Raw genomic sequence first — 22,857 nt, forward strand, 5'->3', positions numbered from 1 at the left:
GGAATTCACCTTTCACATTTGTTTCCCATTTGTTTCTTTGTAATTCACTGTGAAACTTAGAAAATTCCGTGTTTTAAAAGAGGCCTGTCCTATAAATTCAATGTGGTAAAGTATCATTCTTTGAAACAGGAGAGAACATAAAGATTTCTAGCAATTATAACAGAAGTTAGAGCCTTCTCCTCTCTGTCCATGTGCTGAAAGCGTACATTGTGTGCGATAGTCACCAGTGGCTTTGCCATAGAAGGAAAAACCCAAGATAGCTCTACCTGGATATATCTGGTTTTCCTTGTAGCGTAACGCATATATTGCTGGAAGTACTGATGTAGCTCTTTGAAGTGAAGATATTAGATGTTACCTTGTTTCTCATGTATGTCTTTCAAATAATTTCTGTTGCTTTTACTCGTTAACTCCGAAGAACTGTGTTCCGAAAGAGGGTACAACAGTTTTCAACTACATAGAAGATACATACATTGAACATCCTAACCAACATACTTGTTATCAAAGTATTCCTACAGATGGAATTATGCCCTTGCAGTGCCGATGTTGTTCTGCTTCATTGTAAGCTTCAGTGAAATTTTGAGTTCATACAATAGACTGAAGAGTATTCATTGGGTTCAGGAACACTCGAGTCTTTTCGGTAGTCTGCTACACGTGACACACTAAAGGAGATATATGGGAATTCACCGTTCACATTTGTTTTCCATTTCTTTCTTTGTAATTCACTGTGAAACTTTGTAAATTCCGTGTTTTAAAAGAGGCCTAGCCTATATATTCTATTCGGTGAAGTATCATTCTTTGAAACAGTAGAGAACATCAACATTTCTAGCAATTATAACAGAAGTTAGAACCTTCTCCTCTCTGTCCTTGTGCTGAAGGCGTTCATTGTTTGAAAGAGTCACCATTGGCATTGCCACAGAAGGCAGATACAGAGATAACGGTTGTTGGACAAACTTGGTTTTTCGTGGAGTATAACGCATATATTCCTGGAAGTACAGATATAGCTCTTTGAACTGAAGATATTAGATGTTATCTTGTTTCTCATGTATGTCTTTCAAATAATTTCTGTTGCTTTTACTCGTTAACTCCGAAGAACTGTGTTCTGAAAGAGGGTACAACAGTTTTCAACTACATAGAAGAAATATACATTGAACATCCTAACAGACACATACTTGTTATCAAAATATTCCAACAGATGGAATTATGCCCTTGCAGGGCCGTTGTTGTGCTGCTTCATTTTATGCTTCAGTGAACTTTTGAGTTCATGCAAAAGACAAAAGAGCATTCGTTGGCTTCAGGAACACTCGAGTCTTTTCGGTAGTCTGCTACACGTGACACACTAAAGGAGATATATGGGAATTCTCCATTCAGATTTGTTTCCCATTTGTTTTTTTGTAATTCACTGTGACATTTTGAAAATTCCGTGTTTCAAAAGAGGCCAGTCCTATAAATTCAATTTGGTAAAGTATTATTCTTTGAAACAGGAGAGAATATAAAGATTTCTAGAAATTATCACAGAAGTTAGAGCCTTCTCCTCTCTGTCCTTGTGCTGAAGGTGTTCATTGTGTGCAAGAGTCACCATTGGCATTGCCACAGAAGGCAGATGCAGAGAGAGCGGTTCCTGGACAATCTTGGTTTTTCGTGGAGTCGTCGTCGTCGTCGGCAGCCGTCCGTCTCGAGAGACGATGGTGTAGCTTCTTAAGAGTCTATCTGCACCGCCGAGAATGGCTGTGCAGTCCTACTCGGGAGTGACACGGTATCTGTCTCCTCCCGTGTTGAATCGACATCTTGCGATGACGCTGGAGTGTCCTCTCCAGTGGAGCTGAAGCTACAGAGCCTGGGCAGGGTGATATGGAGGGTCTGCTGTTGCCCATGCATCAGACCCCCCCTCTCTTCGCAGCTGAAGGGTCCAAGGGAAAGACGGAGTCAATACAGCTTGGCTTCAGGTGCGCCGCAGGAGTTGCCGGTGTTGACTACAACGTCAAACCGCCTTAGGGACTCCAGCTCCGGATTTTCTGTCGGGGTTTACTCCCTTAGCCTTTCCCCTGAAGAGGTATGCCGCAAGGCAGCGGAGGTTTTTTGGAGTCAGAGTTTTCCTTCTCTGATGTGCCCTGACTGGAAGATCGAACCAGCGACACTTAGCTCGCAGGCCGACGCTCAATCCACTGAGCTAAACCAGCCAGGGCCATTCGTGGAGTATAACGCATATATTCCTGGAAGTACAGATTTAGCTCCTTGAACTGAAGATATTAGATGTTATCTTGTTTCTCATGTATGTCTTTCAAATAATTTCTGTTGCTTTTACTCGTTAACTCCAAAGAACTGTGTTCTGAAAGAGGGTACAACAGTTTTCAACTACATAGAAGAAATATACATAGAACATCCTATACAACATACTTGTTATCAAAGTATTCCTACAGATGGAATTATGCCCTTGCAGTGCCGATGTTGTTCTGCTTCATTGTATGCTTCAGTGAAATTTTGAGTTCATACAATAGACTGAAAAGTATTCATTGGGTTCAGGAACACTCGAGTCTTTTGGGTAGTCTGCTACACGTGACACACTAAAGGAGATATATGGGAATTCACCGTTCACATTTGTTTTCCATTTCTTTCTTTGTAATTCACTGTGAAACTTTCTAAATTCCGTGTTTTAAAAGAGGCCTAGCCTATAAATTCTATTCGGTGAAGTATCATTCTTTGAAACAGTAGAGAACATCAACATTTCTAGCAATTATAACAGAAGTTAGAGCCTTCTCCTCTCTGTCCGTGTGCTGAAGGCGTTCATTGTGTGAGAGAGTCACCAGTGGCATTGCCATAGAAGGCAGAAGCAGAGATAGCGGTTCCTGGACAATCTTGGTTTTTCGTGGAGTATAACGCATATATTCCTGGAAGTACAGATTTAGCTCTTTGAACTGAAGATATTAGATGTTATCTTGTTTCTCATGTATGTCTTTCAAATAATTTCTGTTTATTTTACTCGTTAATTCCAAAGAACTGTGTTCTGAAAGTGGCCAAAAGAGTTTTGAACTACATAGAAGCAATATACATTGAACATCCTAACCAACATATACTTGTTATCAAAATATTCCAACAGATGGAATTATGCCCTTGCAGTGCCGTTGTTTTTCTGCTTCATTGTATGCTTCAGTGAACTTTTTAGTTCATACAATAGACAAAAGAGCATTCATTGGCTTCAGGAACACTCGAGTCTTTTGGGTAGTCTGCTACACGTGACACACTAAAGGAGATATATGGGAATTCACCTTTCACATTTGTTTCCCATTTGTTTCTTTGTAATTCACTGTGAAACTTAGAAAATTCCGTGTTTTAAAAGAGGCCTGTCCTATAAATTCAATGTGGTAAAGTATCATTCTTTGAAACAGGAGAGAACATAAAGATTTCTAACAATTATAACAGAAGTTAGAGCCTTCTCCTCTCTGTCCATGTGCTGAAAGCGTACATTGTGTGCGATAGTCACCAGTGGCTTTGCCATAGAAGGAAAAACCCAAGATAGCTCTACCTGGATATATCTGGTTTTCCTTGTAGCGTAACGCATATATTGCTGGAAGTACTGATGTAGCTCTTTGAAGTGAAGATATTAGATGTTACCTTGTTTCTCATGTATGTCTTTCAAATAATTTCTGTTGCTTTTACTCGTTAACTCCGAAGAACTGTGTTCCGAAAGAGGGTACAACAGTTTTCAACTACATAGAAGATACATACATTGAACATCCTAACCAACATACTTGTTATCAAAGTATTCCTACAGATGGAATTATGCCCTTGCAGTGCCGATGTTGTTCTGCTTCATTGTAAGCTTCAGTGAAATTTTGAGTTCATACAATAGACTGAAGAGTATTCATTGGGTTCAGGAACACTCGAGTCTTTTGGGTAGTCTGCTACACGTGACACACTAAAGGAGATATATGGGAATTCACCGTTCACATTTGTTTTCCATTTCTTTCTTTGTAATTCACTGTGAAACTTCGAAAATTCCGTGTTTTAAAAGAGGCCAGTCCTATAAATTCAATTTGGTAAAGTATCATTCTTTGAAACAGGAGAGAACATAAAGATTTCTAGCAATTATAACAGAAATTAGAGCCTTCTCCTCTCTGTCCATGTGCTGAAGGCGTTCATTGTGTGAAAGAGTCACCATTGGCATTGCCACAGAAGGCAGATGCAGAGATAGCGGTTCCTGGACAATCTTGGTTTTTCGTGGAGTATAACGCATATATTCCTGGAAGTACAGATTTAGCTCTTTGAACTGAAGATATTAGATGTTATCTTGTTTCTCATGTATGTCTTTCAAATAATTTCTGTTGCTTTTACTCGTTAACTCTGAAGAACTGTGTTCTGAAAGAGGGTACAACAGTTTTCAACTACATAGAAGAAATATACATTGAACATCCTAACAGACACATACTTGTTATCAAAATATTCCAACAGATGGAATTATGCCCTTGCAGTGCCGTTGTTTTTCTGCTTCATTGTATGCTTCAGTGAACTTTTTAGTTCATACAATAGACAAAAGAGCATTCATTGGCTTCAGGAACACTCGAGTCTTTTGGGTAGTCTGCTACACGTGACACACTAAAGGAGATATATGGGAATTCACCTTTCACATTTGTTTCCCATTTGTTTCTTTGTAACTCACTGTGAAACGTCGAAAATTCCGTGTTTTAAAAGAGGCCAGTCCTATAAATTCAATTTGGTAAAGTATCATTCTTTGAAACAGGAGACAACATAAAGATTTCTAGCAATTATAACAGAAGTTAGAGCCTTCTCCTCTCTGTCCATGTGCTGAAAGCGTACATTGTGTGCGATAGTCACCAGTGGCTTTGCCATAGAAGGAAAAACCCAAGATAGCTCTACCTGGATATATCTGGTTTTCCTTGTAGCGTAACGCATATATTGCTGGAAGTACTGATGTAGCTCTTTGAAGTGAAGATATTAGATGTTACCTTGTTTCTCATGTATGTCTTTCAAATAATTTCTGTTGCTTTTACTCGTTAACTCCGAAGAACTGTGTTCCGAAAGAGGGTACAACAGTTTTCAACTACATAGAAGATACATACATTGAACATCCTAACCAACATACTTGTTATCAAAGTATTCCTACAGATGGAATTATGCCCTTGCAGTGCCGATGTTGTTCTGCTTCATTGTAAGCTTCAGTGAAATTTTGAGTTCATACAATAGACTGAAGAGTATTCATTGGGTTCAGGAACACTCGAGTCTTTTGGGTAGTCTGCTACACGTGACACACTAAAGGAGATATATGGGAATTCACCGTTCACATTTGTTTTCCATTTCTTTCTTTGTAATTCACTGTGAAACTTCGAAAATTCCGTGTTTTAAAAGAGGCCAGTCCTATAAATTCAATTTGGTAAAGTATCATTCTTTGAAACAGGAGAGAACATAAAGATTTCTAGCAATTATAACAGAAATTAGAGCCTTCTCCTCTCTGTCCATGTGCTGAAGGCGTTCATTGTGTGAAAGAGTCACCATTGGCATTGCCACAGAAGGCAGATGCAGAGATAGCGGTTCCTGGACAATCTTGGTTTTTCGTGGAGTATAACGCATATATTCCTGGAAGTACAGATTTAGCTCTTTGAACTGAAGATATTAGATGTTATCTTGTTTCTCATGTATGTCTTTCAAATAATTTCTGTTGCTTTTACTCGTTAACTCTGAAGAACTGTGTTCTGAAAGAGGGTACAACAGTTTTCAACTACATAGAAGAAATATACATTGAACATCCTAACAGACACATACTTGTTATCAAAATATTCCAACAGATGGAATTATGCCCTTGCAGTGCCGTTGTTTTTCTGCTTCATTGTATGCTTCAGTGAACTTTTTAGTTCATACAATAGACAAAAGAGCATTCATTGGCTTCAGGAACACTCGAGTCTTTTGGGTAGTCTGCTACACGTGACACACTAAAGGAGATATATGGGAATTCACCTTTCACATTTGTTTCCCATTTGTTTCTTTGTAACTCACTGTGAAACGTCGAAAATTCCGTGTTTTAAAAGAGGCCAGTCCTATAAATTCAATTTGGTAAAGTATCATTCTTTGAAACAGGAGACAACATAAAGATTTCTAGCAATTATAACAGAAGTTAGAGCCTTCTCCTCTCTGTCCATGTGCTGAAAGCGTACATTGTGTGCGATAGTCACCAGTGGCTTTGCCATAGAAGGAAAAACCCAAGATAGCTCTACCTGGATATATCTGGTTTTCCTTGTAGCGTAACGCATATATTGCTGGAAGTACTGATGTAGCTCTTTGAAGTGAAGATATTAGATGTTACCTTGTTTCTCATGTATGTCTTTCAAATAATTTCTGTTGTTTTACTCATTAACTCCGAAGAACTGTGTTCCGAAAGAGGGTACAACAGTTTTCAACTACATAGAAGAAATATACATTGAACATCCTAACCAACATACTTGTTATCAAAATATTCCTACAGATGGAATTATGCCCTTGCAGTGCCGATGTTGTTCTGCTTCATTGTATGCTTCAGTGAAATTTTGAGTTCATACAATAGACTGAAGAGTATTCATTGGGTTCAGGAACACTCGAGTCTTTTGGGTAGTCTGCTACACGTGACACACTAAAGGAGATATATGGGAATTCACCGTTCACATTTGTTTTCCATTTCTTTCTTTGTAATTCACTGTGAAACTTCGAAAATTCCGTGTTTTAAAAGAGGCCAGTCCTATAAATTCAATTTGGTAAAGTATCATTCTTTGAAACAGGAGAGAACATAAAGATTTCTAGCAATTATAACAGAAGTTAGAGCCTTCTCCTCTCTGTCCATGTGCTGAAAGCGTACATTGTGTGCGATAGTCACCAGTGGCTTTGCCATAGAAGGAAAAACCCAAGATAGCTCTACCTGGATATATCTGGTTTTCCTTGTAGCGTAACGCATATATTGCTGGAAGTACTGATGTAGCTCTTTGAAGTGAAGATATTAGATGTTACCTTGTTTCTCATGTATGTCTTTCAAATAATTTCTGTTGCTTTTACTCGTTAACTCCGAAGAACTGTGTTCCGAAAGAGGGTACAACAGTTTTCAACTACATAGAAGATACATACATTGAACATCCTAACCAACATACTTGTTATCAAAGTATTCCTACAGATGGAATTATGCCCTTGCAGTGCCGATGTTGTTCTGCTTCATTGTAAGCTTCAGTGAAATTTTGAGTTCATACAATAGACTGAAGAGTATTCATTGGGTTCAGGAACACTCGAGTCTTTTCGGTAGTCTGCTACACGTGACACACTAAAGGAGATATATGGGAATTCACCTTTCACATTTGTTTCCCATTTGTTTCTTTGTAATTCACTGTGAAACTTCGAAAATTCCGTGTTTTAAAAGAGGCCAGTCCTATAAATTCAATTTGGTAAAGTATCATTCTTTGAAACAGGAGAGAACATAAAGATTTCTAGCAATTATAACAGAAATTAGAGCCTTCTCCTCTCTGTCCATGTGCTGAAGGCGTTCATTGTGTGAAAGAGTCACCATTGGCATTGCCACAGAAGGCAGATGCAGAGATAGCGGTTCCTGGACAATCTTGGTTTTTCGTGGAGTATAACGCATATATTCCTGGAAGTACAGATTTAGCTCTTTGAACTGAAGATATTAGATGTTATCTTGTTTCTCATGTATGTCTTTCAAATAATTTCTGTTGCTTTTACTCGTTAACTCTGAAGAACTGTGTTCTGAAAGAGGGTACAACAGTTTTCAACTACATAGAAGAAATATACATTGAACATCCTAACAGACACATACTTGTTATCAAAATATTCCAACAGATGGAATTATGCCCTTGCAGTGCCGTTGTTTTTCTGCTTCATTGTATGCTTCAGTGAATTTTTTAGTTCATACAATAGACAAAAGAGCATTCATTGGCTTCAGGAACACTCGAGTCTTTTGGGTAGTCTGCTACACGTGACACACTAAAGGAGATATATGGGAATTCACCTTTCACATTTGTTTCCCATTTGTTTCTTTGTAACTCACTGTGAAACGTCGAAAATTCCGTGTTTTAAAAGAGGCCAGTCCTATAAATTCAATTTGGTAAAGTATCATTCTTTGAAACAGGAGACAACATAAAGATTTCTAGCAATTATAACAGAAGTTAGAGCCTTCTCCTCTCTGTCCATGTGCTGAAAGCGTACATTGTGTGCGATAGTCACCAGTGGCTTTGCCATAGAAGGAAAAACCCAAGATAGCTCTACCTGGATATATCTGGTTTTCCTTGTAGCGTAACGCATATATTGCTGGAAGTACTGATGTAGCTCTTTGAAGTGAAGATATTAGATGTTACCTTGTTTCTCATGTATGTCTTTCAAATAATTTCTGTTGCTTTTACTCGTTAACTCCGAAGAACTGTGTTCCGAAAGAGGGTACAACAGTTTTCAACTACATAGAAGATACATACATTGAACATCCTAACCAACATACTTGTTATCAAAGTATTCCTACAGATGGAATTATGCCCTTGCAGTGCCGATGTTGTTCTGCTTCATTGTAAGCTTCAGTGAAATTTTGAGTTCATACAATAGACTGAAGAGTATTCATTGGGTTCAGGAACACTCGAGTCTTTTCGGTAGTCTGCTACACGTGACACACTAAAGGAGATATATGGGAATTCACCTTTCACATTTGTTTCCCATTTGTTTCTTTGTAATTCACTGTGAAACTTCGAAAATTCCGTGTTTTAAAAGAGGCCAGTCCTATAAATTCAATTTGGTAAAGTATCATTCTTTGAAACAGGAGAGAACATAAAGATTTCTAGCAATTATAACAGAAATTAGAGCCTTCTCCTCTCTGTCCATGTGCTGAAGGCGTTCATTGTGTGAAAGAGTCACCATTGGCATTGCCACAGAAGGCAGATGCAGAGATAGCGGTTCCTGGACAATCTTGGTTTTTCGTGGAGTATAACGCATATATTCCTGGAAGTACAGATTTAGCTCTTTGAACTGAAGATATTAGATGTTATCTTGTTTCTCATGTATGTCTTTCAAATAATTTCTGTTGCTTTTACTCGTTAACTCTGAAGAACTGTGTTCTGAAAGAGGGTACAACAGTTTTCAACTACATAGAAGAAATATACATTGAACATCCTAACAGACACATACTTGTTATCAAAATATTCCAACAGATGGAATTATGCCCTTGCAGTGCCGTTGTTTTTCTGCTTCATTGTATGCTTCAGTGAACTTTTTAGTTCATACAATAGACAAAAGAGCATTCATTGGCTTCAGGAACACTCGAGTCTTTTGGGTAGTCTGCTACACGTGACACACTAAAGGAGATATATGGGAATTCACCTTTCACATTTGTTTCCCATTTGTTTCTTTGTAACTCACTGTGAAACGTCGAAAATTCCGTGTTTTAAAAGAGGCCAGTCCTATAAATTCAATTTGGTAAAGTATCATTCTTTGAAACAGGAGACAACATAAAGATTTCTAGCAATTATAACAGAAGTTAGAGCCTTCTCCTCTCTGTCCATGTGCTGAAAGCGTACATTGTGTGCGATAGTCACCAGTGGCTTTGCCATAGAAGGAAAAACCCAAGATAGCTCTACCTGGATATATCTGGTTTTCCTTGTAGCGTAACGCATATATTGCTGGAAGTACTGATGTAGCTCTTTGAAGTGAAGATATTAGATGTTACCTTGTTTCTCATGTATGTCTTTCAAATAATTTCTGTTGTTTTACTCATTAACTCCGAAGAACTGTGTTCCGAAAGAGGGTACAACAGTTTTCAACTACATAGAAGAAATATACATTGAACATCCTAACCAACATACTTGTTATCAAAATATTCCTACAGATGGAATTATGCCCTTGCAGTGCCGATGTTGTTCTGCTTCATTGTATGCTTCAGTGAAATTTTGAGTTCATACAATAGACTGAAGAGTATTCATTGGGTTCAGGAACACTCGAGTCTTTTGGGTAGTCTGCTACACGTGACACACTAAAGGAGATATATGGGAATTCACCGTTCACATTTGTTTTCCATTTCTTTCTTTGTAATTCACTGTGAAACTTCGAAAATTCCGTGTTTTAAAAGAGGCCAGTCCTATAAATTCAATTTGGTAAAGTATCATTCTTTGAAACAGGAGAGAACATAAAGATTTCTAGCAATTATAACAGAAGTTAGAGCCTTCTCCTCTCTGTCCATGTGCTGAAAGCGTACATTGTGTGCGATAGTCACCAGTGGCTTTGCCATAGAAGGAAAAACCCAAGATAGCTCTACCTGGATATATCTGGTTTTCCTTGTAGCGTAACGCATATATTGCTGGAAGTACTGATGTAGCTCTTTGAAGTGAAGATATTAGATGTTACCTTGTTTCTCATGTATGTCTTTCAAATAATTTCTGTTGCTTTTACTCGTTAACTCCGAAGAACTGTGTTCCGAAAGAGGGTACAACAGTTTTCAACTACATAGAAGATACATACATTGAACATCCTAACCAACATACTTGTTATCAAAGTATTCCTACAGATGGAATTATGCCCTTGCAGTGCCGATGTTGTTCTGCTTCATTGTAAGCTTCAGTGAAATTTTGAGTTCATACAATAGACTGAAGAGTATTCATTGGGTTCAGGAACACTCGAGTCTTTTCGGTAGTCTGCTACACGTGACACACTAAAGGAGATATATGGGAATTCACCTTTCACATTTGTTTCCCATTTGTTTCTTTGTAATTCACTGTGAAACTTCGAAAATTCCGTGTTTTAAAAGAGGCCAGTCCTATAAATTCAATTTGGTAAAGTATCATTCTTTGAAACAGGAGAGAACATAAAGATTTCTAGCAATTATAACAGAAATTAGAGCCTTCTCCTCTCTGTCCATGTGCTGAAGGCGTTCATTGTGTGAAAGAGTCACCATTGGCATTGCCACAGAAGGCAGATGCAGAGATAGCGGTTCCTGGACAATCTTGGTTTTTCGTGGAGTATAACGCATATATTCCTGGAAGTACAGATTTAGCTCTTTGAACTGAAGATATTAGATGTTATCTTGTTTCTCATGTATGTCTTTCAAATAATTTCTGTTGCTTTTACTCGTTAACTCTGAAGAACTGTGTTCTGAAAGAGGGTACAACAGTTTTCAACTACATAGAAGAAATATACATTGAACATCCTAACAGACACATACTTGTTATCAAAATATTCCAACAGATGGAATTATGCCCTTGCAGTGCCGTTGTTTTTCTGCTTCATTGTATGCTTCAGTGAATTTTTTAGTTCATACAATAGACAAAAGAGCATTCATTGGCTTCAGGAACACTCGAGTCTTTTGGGTAGTCTGCTACACGTGACACACTAAAGGAGATATATGGGAATTCACCTTTCACATTTGTTTCCCATTTGTTTCTTTGTAACTCACTGTGAAACGTCGAAAATTCCGTGTTTTAAAAGAGGCCAGTCCTATAAATTCAATTTGGTAAAGTATCATTCTTTGAAACAGGAGACAACATAAAGATTTCTAGCAATTATAACAGAAGTTAGAGCCTTCTCCTCTCTGTCCATGTGCTGAAAGCGTACATTGTGTGCGATAGTCACCAGTGGCTTTGCCATAGAAGGAAAAACCCAAGATAGCTCTACCTGGATATATCTGGTTTTCCTTGTAGCGTAACGCATATATTGCTGGAAGTACTGATGTAGCTCTTTGAAGTGAAGATATTAGATGTTACCTTGTTTCTCATGTATGTCTTTCAAATAATTTCTGTTGCTTTTACTCGTTAACTCCGAAGAACTGTGTTCCGAAAGAGGGTACAACAGTTTTCAACTACATAGAAGATACATACATTGAACATCCTAACCAACATACTTGTTATCAAAGTATTCCTACAGATGGAATTATGCCCTTGCAGTGCCGATGTTGTTCTGCTTCATTGTAAGCTTCAGTGAAATTTTGAGTTCATACAATAGACTGAAGAGTATTCATTGGGTTCAGGAACACTCGAGTCTTTTCGGTAGTCTGCTACACGTGACACACTAAAGGAGATATATGGGAATTCACCTTTCACATTTGTTTCCCATTTGTTTCTTTGTAATTCACTGTGAAACTTCGAAAATTCCGTGTTTTAAAAGAGGCCAGTCCTATAAATTCAATTTGGTAAAGTATCATTCTTTGAAACAGGAGAGAACATAAAGATTTCTAGCAATTATAACAGAAATTAGAGCCTTCTCCTCTCTGTCCATGTGCTGAAGGCGTTCATTGTGTGAAAGAGTCACCATTGGCATTGCCACAGAAGGCAGATGCAGAGATAGCGGTTCCTGGACAATCTTGGTTTTTCGTGGAGTATAACGCATATATTCCTGGAAGTACAGATTTAGCTCTTTGAACTGAAGATATTAGATGTTATCTTGTTTCTCATGTATGTCTTTCAAATAATTTCTGTTGCTTTTACTCGTTAACTCTGAAGAACTGTGTTCTGAAAGAGGGTACAACAGTTTTCAACTACATAGAAGAAATATACATTGAACATCCTAACAGACACATACTTGTTATCAAAATATTCCAACAGATGGAATTATGCCCTTGCAGTGCCGTTGTTTTTCTGCTTCATTGTATGCTTCAGTGAACTTTTTAGTTCATACAATAGACAAAAGAGCATTCATTGGCTTCAGGAACACTCGAGTCTTTTGGGTAGTCTGCTACACGTGACACACTAAAGGAGATATATGGGAATTCACCTTTCACATTTGTTTCCCATTTGTTTCTTTGTAATTCACTGTGAAACTTAGAAAATTCCGTGTTTTAAAAGAGGCCTGTCCTATAAATTCAATGTGGTAAAGTATCATTCTTTGAAACAGGAGAGAACATAAAGATTTCTAGCAATTATAACAGAAGTTAGAGCCTTCTCCTCTCTGTCCATGTGCTGAAAGCGTACATTGTGTGCGATAGTCACCAGTGGCTTTGCCATAGAAGGAAAAACCCAAGATAGCTCTACCTGGATATATCTGGTTTTCCTTGTAGCGTAACGCATATATTGCTGGAAGTACTGATGTAGCTCTTTGAAGTGAAGATATTAGATGTTACCTTGTTTCTCATGTATGTCTTTCAAATAATTTCTGTTGCTTTTACTCGTTAACTCCGAAGAACTGTGTTCCGAAAGAGGGTACAACAGTTTTCAACTACATAGAAGATACATACATTGAACATCCTAACCAACATACTTGTTATCAAAGTATTCCTACAGATGGAATTATGCCCTTGCAGTGCCGATGTTGTTCTGCTTCATTGTAAGCTTCAGTGAAATTTTGAGTTCATACAATAGACTGAAGAGTATTCATTGGGTTCAGGAACACTCGAGTCTTTTCGGTAGTCTGCTACACGTGACACACTAAAGGAGATATATGGGAATTCACCGTTCACATTTGTTTTCCATTTCTTTCTTTGTAATTCACTGTGAAACTTTGTAAATTCCGTGTTTTAAAAGAGGCCTAGCCTATATATTCTATTCGGTGAAGTATCATTCTTTGAAACAGTAGAGAACATCAACATTTCTAGCAATTATAACAGAAGTTAGAACCTTCTCCTCTCTGTCCTTGTGCTGAAGGCGTTCATTGTTTGAAAGAGTCACCATTGGCATTGCCACAGAAGGCAGATACAGAGATAACGGTTGTTGGACAAACTTGGTTTTTCGTGGAGTATAACGCATATATTCCTGGAAGTACAGATATAGCTCTTTGAACTGAAGATATTAGATGTTATCTTGTTTCTCATGTATGTCTTTCAAATAATTTCTGTTGCTTTTACTCGTTAACTCCGAAGAACTGTGTTCTGAAAGAGGGTACAACAGTTTTCAACTACATAGAAGAAATATACATTGAACATCCTAACAGACACATACTTGTTATCAAAATATTCCAACAGATGGAATTATGCCCTTGCAGGGCCGTTGTTGTGCTGCTTCATTTTATGCTTCAGTGAACTTTTGAGTTCATGCAAAAGACAAAAGAGCATTCGTTGGCTTCAGGAACACTCGAGTCTTTTCGGTAGTCTGCTACACGTGACACACTAAAGGAGATATATGGGAATTCTCCATTCAGATTTGTTTCCCATTTGTTTTTTTGTAATTCACTGTGACATTTTGAAAATTCCGTGTTTCAAAAGAGGCCAGTCCTATAAATTCAATTTGGTAAAGTATTATTCTTTGAAACAGGAGAGAATATAAAGATTTCTAGAAATTATCACAGAAGTTAGAGCCTTCTCCTCTCTGTCCTTGTGCTGAAGGTGTTCATTGTGTGCAAGAGTCACCATTGGCATTGCCACAGAAGGCAGATGCAGAGAGAGCGGTTCCTGGACAATCTTGGTTTTTCGTGGAGTCGTCGTCGTCGTCGGCAGCCGTCCGTCTCGAGAGACGATGGTGTAGCTTCTTAAGAGTCTATCTGCACCGCCGAGAATGGCTGTGCAGTCCTACTCGGGAGTGACACGGTATCTGTCTCCTCCCGTGTTGAATCGACATCTTGCGATGACGCTGGAGTGTCCTCTCCAGTGGAGCTGAAGCTACAGAGCCTGGGCAGGGTGATATGGAGGGTCTGCTGTTGCCCATGCATCAGACCCCCCCTCTCTTCGCAGCTGAAGGGTCCAAGGGAAAGACGGAGTCAATACAGCTTGGCTTCAGGTGCGCCGCAGGAGTTGCCGGTGTTGACTACAACGTCAAACCGCCTTAGGGACTCCAGCTCCGGATTTTCTGTCGGGGTTTACTCCCTTAGCCTTTCCCCTGAAGAGGTATGCCGCAAGGCAGCGGAGGTTTTTTGGAGTCAGAGTTTTCCTTCTCTGATGTGCCCTGACTGGAAGATCGAACCAGCGACACTTAGCTCGCAGGCCGACGCTCAATCCACTGAGCTAAACCAGCCAGGGCCATTCGTGGAGTATAACGCATATATTCCTGGAAGTACAGATTTAGCTCCTTGAACTGAAGATATTAGATGTTATCTTGTTTCTCATGTATGTCTTTCAAATAATTTCTGTTGCTTTTACTCGTTAACTCCAAAGAACTGTGTTCTGAAAGAGGGTACAACAGTTTTCAACTACATAGAAGAAATATACATAGAACATCCTATACAACATACTTGTTATCAAAGTATTCCTACAGATGGAATTATGCCCTTGCAGTGCCGATGTTGTTCTGCTTCATTGTATGCTTCAGTGAAATTTTGAGTTCATACAATAGACTGAAAAGTATTCATTGGGTTCAGGAACACTCGAGTCTTTTGGGTAGTCTGCTACACGTGACACACTAAAGGAGATATATGGGAATTCACCGTTCACATTTGTTTTCCATTTCTTTCTTTGTAATTCACTGTGAAACTTTCTAAATTCCGTGTTTTAAAAGAGGCCTAGCCTATAAATTCTATTCGGTGAAGTATCATTCTTTGAAACAGTAGAGAACATCAACATTTCTAGCAATTATAACAGAAGTTAGAGCCTTCTCCTCTCTGTCCGTGTGCTGAAGGCGTTCATTGTGTGAGAGAGTCACCAGTGGCATTGCCATAGAAGGCAGAAGCAGAGATAGCGGTTCCTGGACAATCTTGGTTTTTCGTGGAGTATAACGCATATATTCCTGGAAGTACAGATTTAGCTCTTTGAACTGAAGATATTAGATGTTATCTTGTTTCTCATGTATGTCTTTCAAATAATTTCTGTTTATTTTACTCGTTAATTCCAAAGAACTGTGTTCTGAAAGTGGCCAAAAGAGTTTTGAACTACATAGAAGCAATATACATTGAACATCCTAACCAACATATACTTGTTATCAAAATATTCCAACAGATGGAATTATGCCCTTGCAGTGCCGTTGTTTTTCTGCTTCATTGTATGCTTCAGTGAACTTTTTAGTTCATACAATAGACAAAAGAGCATTCATTGGCTTCAGGAACACTCGAGTCTTTTGGGTAGTCTGCTACACGTGACACACTAAAGGAGATATATGGGAATTCACCTTTCACATTTGTTTCCCATTTGTTTCTTTGTAATTCACTGTGAAACTTAGAAAATTCCGTGTTTTAAAAGAGGCCTGTCCTATAAATTCAATGTGGTAAAGTATCATTCTTTGAAACAGGAGAGAACATAAAGATTTCTAACAATTATAACAGAAGTTAGAGCCTTCTCCTCTCTGTCCATGTGCTGAAAGCGTACATTGTGTGCGATAGTCACCAGTGGCTTTGCCATAGAAGGAAAAACCCAAGATAGCTCTACCTGGATATATCTGGTTTTCCTTGTAGCGTAACGCATATATTGCTGGAAGTACTGATGTAGCTCTTTGAAGTGAAGATATTAGATGTTACCTTGTTTCTCATGTATGTCTTTCAAATAATTTCTGTTGCTTTTACTCGTTAACTCCGAAGAACTGTGTTCCGAAAGAGGGTACAACAGTTTTCAACTACATAGAAGATACATACATTGAACATCCTAACCAACATACTTGTTATCAAAGTATTCCTACAGATGGAATTATGCCCTTGCAGTGCCGATGTTGTTCTGCTTCATTGTAAGCTTCAGTGAAATTTTGAGTTCATACAATAGACTGAAGAGTATTCATTGGGTTCAGGAACACTCGAGTCTTTTGGGTAGTCTGCTACACGTGACACACTAAAGGAGATATATGGGAATTCACCGTTCACATTTGTTTTCCATTTCTTTCTTTGTAATTCACTGTGAAACTTCGAAAATTCCGTGTTTTAAAAGAGGCCAGTCCTATAAATTCAATTTGGTAAAGTATCATTCTTTGAAACAGGAGAGAACATAAAGATTTCTAGCAATTATAACAGAAATTAGAGCCTTCTCCTCTCTGTCCATGTGCTGAAGGCGTTCATTGTGTGAAAGAGTCACCATTGGCATTGCCACAGAAGGCAGATGCAGAGATAGCGGTTCCTGGACAATCTTGGTTTTTCGTGGAGTATAACGCATATATTCCTGGAAGTACAGATTTAGCTCTTTGAACTGAAGATATTAGATGTTATCTTGTTTCTCATGTATGTCTTTCAAATAATTTCTGTTGCTTTTACTCGTTAACTCTGAAGAACTGTGTTCTGAAAGAGGGTACAACAGTTTTCAACTACATAGAAGAAATATACATTGAACATCCTAACAGACACATACTTGTTATCAAAATATTCCAACAGATGGAATTATGCCCTTGCAGTGCCGTTGTTTTTCTGCTTCATTGTATGCTTCAGTGAACTTTTTAGTTCATACAATAGACAAAAGAGCATTCATTGGCTTCAGGAACACTCGAGTCTTTTGGGTAGTCTGCTACACGTGACACACTAAAGGAGATATATGGGAATTCACCTTTCACATTTGTTTCCCATTTGTTTCTTTGTAACTCACTGTGAAACGTCGAAAATTCCGTGTTTTAAAAGAGGCCAGTCCTATAAATTCAATTTGGTAAAGTATCATTCTTTGAAACAGGAGACAACATAAAGATTTCTAGCAATTATAACAGAAGTTAGAGCCTTCTCCTCTCTGTCCATGTGCTGAAAGCGTACATTGTGTGCGATAGTCACCAGTGGCTTTGCCATAGAAGGAAAAACCCAAGATAGCTCTACCTGGATATATCTGGTTTTCCTTGTAGCGTAACGCATATATTGCTGGAAGTACTGATGTAGCTCTTTGAAGTGAAGATATTAGATGTTACCTTGTTTCTCATGTATGTCTTTCAAATAATTTCTGTTGCTTTTACTCGTTAACTCCGAAGAACTGTGTTCCGAAAGAGGGTACAACAGTTTTCAACTACATAGAAGATACATACATTGAACATCCTAACCAACATACTTGTTATCAAAGTATTCCTACAGATGGAATTATGCCCTTGCAGTGCCGATGTTGTTCTGCTTCATTGTAAGCTTCAGTGAAATTTTGAGTTCATACAATAGACTGAAGAGTATTCATTGGGTTCAGGAACACTCGAGTCTTTTGGGTAGTCTGCTACACGTGACACACTAAAGGAGATATATGGGAATTCACCGTTCACATTTGTTTTCCATTTCTTTCTTTGTAATTCACTGTGAAACTTCGAAAATTCCGTGTTTTAAAAGAGGCCAGTCCTATAAATTCAATTTGGTAAAGTATCATTCTTTGAAACAGGAGAGAACATAAAGATTTCTAGCAATTATAACAGAAATTAGAGCCTTCTCCTCTCTGTCCATGTGCTGAAGGCGTTCATTGTGTGAAAGAGTCACCATTGGCATTGCCACAGAAGGCAGATGCAGAGATAGCGGTTCCTGGACAATCTTGGTTTTTCGTGGAGTATAACGCATATATTCCTGGAAGTACAGATTTAGCTCTTTGAACTGAAGATATTAGATGTTATCTTGTTTCTCATGTATGTCTTTCAAATAATTTCTGTTGCTTTTACTCGTTAACTCTGAAGAACTGTGTTCTGAAAGAGGGTACAACAGTTTTCAACTACATAGAAGAAATATACATTGAACATCCTAACAGACACATACTTGTTATCAAAATATTCCAACAGATGGAATTATGCCCTTGCAGTGCCGTTGTTTTTCTGCTTCATTGTATGCTTCAGTGAACTTTTTAGTTCATACAATAGACAAAAGAGCATTCATTGGCTTCAGGAACACTCGAGTCTTTTGGGTAGTCTGCTACACGTGACACACTAAAGGAGATATATGGGAATTCACCTTTCACATTTGTTTCCCATTTGTTTCTTTGTAACTCACTGTGAAACGTCGAAAATTCCGTGTTTTAAAAGAGGCCAGTCCTATAAATTCAATTTGGTAAAGTATCATTCTTTGAAACAGGAGACAACATAAAGATTTCTAGCAATTATAACAGAAGTTAGAGCCTTCTCCTCTCTGTCCATGTGCTGAAAGCGTACATTGTGTGCGATAGTCACCAGTGGCTTTGCCATAGAAGGAAAAACCCAAGATAGCTCTACCTGGATATATCTGGTTTTCCTTGTAGCGTAACGCATATATTGCTGGAAGTACTGATGTAGCTCTTTGAAGTGAAGATATTAGATGTTACCTTGTTTCTCATGTATGTCTTTCAAATAATTTCTGTTGTTTTACTCATTAACTCCGAAGAACTGTGTTCCGAAAGAGGGTACAACAGTTTTCAACTACATAGAAGAAATATACATTGAACATCCTAACCAACATACTTGTTATCAAAATATTCCTACAGATGGAATTATGCCCTTGCAGTGCCGATGTTGTTCTGCTTCATTGTATGCTTCAGTGAAATTTTGAGTTCATACAATAGACTGAAGAGTATTCATTGGGTTCAGGAACACTCGAGTCTTTTGGGTAGTCTGCTACACGTGACACACTAAAGGAGATATATGGGAATTCACCGTTCACATTTGTTTTCCATTTCTTTCTTTGTAATTCACTGTGAAACTTCGAAAATTCCGTGTTTTAAAAGAGGCCAGTCCTATAAATTCAATTTGGTAAAGTATCATTCTTTGAAACAGGAGAGAACATAAAGATTTCTAGCAATTATAACAGAAGTTAGAGCCTTCTCCTCTCTGTCCATGTGCTGAAAGCGTACATTGTGTGCGATAGTCACCAGTGGCTTTGCCATAGAAGGAAAAACCCAAGATAGCTCTACCTGGATATATCTGGTTTTCCTTGTAGCGTAACGCATATATTGCTGGAAGTACTGATGTAGCTCTTTGAAGTGAAGATATTAGATGTTACCTTGTTTCTCATGTATGTCTTTCAAATAATTTCTGTTGCTTTTACTCGTTAACTCCGAAGAACTGTGTTCCGAAAGAGGGTACAACAGTTTTCAACTACATAGAAGATACATACATTGAACATCCTAACCAACATACTTGTTATCAAAGTATTCCTACAGATGGAATTATGCCCTTGCAGTGCCGATGTTGTTCTGCTTCATTGTAAGCTTCAGTGAAATTTTGAGTTCATACAATAGACTGAAGAGTATTCATTGGGTTCAGGAACACTCGAGTCTTTTCGGTAGTCTGCTACACGTGACACACTAAAGGAGATATATGGGAATTCACCTTTCACATTTGTTTCCCATTTGTTTCTTTGTAATTCACTGTGAAACTTCGAAAATTCCGTGTTTTAAAAGAGGCCAGTCCTATAAATTCAATTTGGTAAAGTATCATTCTTTGAAACAGGAGAGAACATAAAGATTTCTAGCAATTATAACAGAAATTAGAGCCTTCTCCTCTCTGTCCATGTGCTGAAGGCGTTCATTGTGTGAAAGAGTCACCATTGGCATTGCCACAGAAGGCAGATGCAGAGATAGCGGTTCCTGGACAATCTTGGTTTTTCGTGGAGTATAACGCATATATTCCTGGAAGTACAGATTTAGCTCTTTGAACTGAAGATATTAGATGTTATCTTGTTTCTCATGTATGTCTTTCAAATAATTTCTGTTGCTTTTACTCGTTAACTCTGAAGAACTGTGTTCTGAAAGAGGGTACAACAGTTTTCAACTACATAGAAGAAATATACATTGAACATCCTAACAGACACATACTTGTTATCAAAATATTCCAACAGATGGAATTATGCCCTTGCAGTGCCGTTGTTTTTCTGCTTCATTGTATGCTTCAGTGAATTTTTTAGTTCATACAATAGACAAAAGAGCATTCATTGGCTTCAGGAACACTCGAGTCTTTTGGGTAGTCTGCTACACGTGACACACTAAAGGAGATATATGGGAATTCACCTTTCACATTTGTTTCCCATTTGTTTCTTTGTAACTCACTGTGAAACGTCGAAAATTCCGTGTTTTAAAAGAGGCCAGTCCTATAAATTCAATTTGGTAAAGTATCATTCTTTGAAACAGGAGACAACATAAAGATTTCTAGCAATTATAACAGAAGTTAGAGCCTTCTCCTCTCTGTCCATGTGCTGAAAGCGTACATTGTGTGCGATAGTCACCAGTGGCTTTGCCATAGAAGGAAAAACCCAAGATAGCTCTACCTGGATATATCTGGTTTTCCTTGTAGCGTAACGCATATATTGCTGGAAGTACTGATGTAGCTCTTTGAAGTGAAGATATTAGATGTTACCTTGTTTCTCATGTATGTCTTTCAAATAATTTCTGTTGCTTTTACTCGTTAACTCCGAAGAACTGTGTTCCGAAAGAGGGTACAACAGTTTTCAACTACATAGAAGATACATACATTGAACATCCTAACCAACATACTTGTTATCAAAGTATTCCTACAGATGGAATTATGCCCTTGCAGTGCCGATGTTGTTCTGCTTCATTGTAAGCTTCAGTGAAATTTTGAGTTCATACAATAGACTGAAGAGTATTCATTGGGTTCAGGAACACTCGAGTCTTTTCGGTAGTCTGCTACACGTGACACACTAAAGGAGATATATGGGAATTCACCTTTCACATTTGTTTCCCATTTGTTTCTTTGTAATTCACTGTGAAACTTCGAAAATTCCGTGTTTTAAAAGAGGCCAGTCCTATAAATTCAATTTGGTAAAGTATCATTCTTTGAAACAGGAGAGAACATAAAGATTTCTAGCAATTATAACAGAAATTAGAGCCTTCTCCTCTCTGTCCATGTGCTGAAGGCGTTCATTGTGTGAAAGAGTCACCATTGGCATTGCCACAGAAGGCAGATGCAGAGATAGCGGTTCCTGGACAATCTTGGTTTTTCGTGGAGTATAACGCATATATTCCTGGAAGTACAGATTTAGCTCTTTGAACTGAAGATATTAGATGTTATCTTGTTTCTCATGTATGTCTTTCAAATAATTTCTGTTGCTTTTACTCGTTAACTCTGAAGAACTGTGTTCTGAAAGAGGGTACAACAGTTTTCAACTACATAGAAGAAATATACATTGAACATCCTAACAGACACATACTTGTTATCAAAATATTCCAACAGATGGAATTATGCCCTTGCAGTGCCGTTGTTTTTCTGCTTCATTGTATGCTTCAGTGAACTTTTTAGTTCATACAATAGACAAAAGAGCATTCATTGGCTTCAGGAACACTCGAGTCTTTTGGGTAGTCTGCTACACGTGACACACTAAAGGAGATATATGGGAATTCACCTTTCACATTTGTTTCCCATTTGTTTCTTTGTAACTCACTGTGAAACGTCGAAAATTCCGTGTTTTAAAAGAGGCCAGTCCTATAAATTCAATTTGGTAAAGTATCATTCTTTGAAACAGGAGACAACATAAAGATTTCTAGCAATTATAACAGAAGTTAGAGCCTTCTCCTCTCTGTCCATGTGCTGAAAGCGTACATTGTGTGCGATAGTCACCAGTGGCTTTGCCATAGAAGGAAAAACCCAAGATAGCTCTACCTGGATATATCTGGTTTTCCTTGTAGCGTAACGCATATATTGCTGGAAGTACTGATGTAGCTCTTTGAAGTGAAGATATTAGATGTTACCTTGTTTCTCATGTATGTCTTTCAAATAATTTCTGTTGTTTTACTCATTAACTCCGAAGAACTGTGTTCCGAAAGAGGGTACAACAGTTTTCAACTACATAGAAGAAATATACATTGAACATCCTAACCAACATACTTGTTATCAAAATATTCCTACAGATGGAATTATGCCCTTGCAGTGCCGATGTTGTTCTGCTTCATTGTATGCTTCAGTGAAATTTTGAGTTCATACAATAGACTGAAGAGTATTCATTGGGTTCAGGAACACTCGAGTCTTTTGGGTAGTCTGCTACACGTGACACACTAAAGGAGATATATGGGAATTCACCGTTCACATTTGTTTTCCATTTCTTTCTTTGTAATTCACTGTGAAACTTCGAAAATTCCGTGTTTTAAAAGAGGCCAGTCCTATAAATTCAATTTGGTAAAGTATCATTCTTTGAAACAGGAGA

This window comes from Furipterus horrens, unplaced genomic scaffold, assembly GCF_987537825.1.
Source record: "Furipterus horrens unplaced genomic scaffold, mFurHor1.1.pri manual_scaffold_2, whole genome shotgun sequence".
NCBI lineage: Eukaryota > Metazoa > Chordata > Mammalia > Chiroptera > Furipteridae > Furipterus > Furipterus horrens.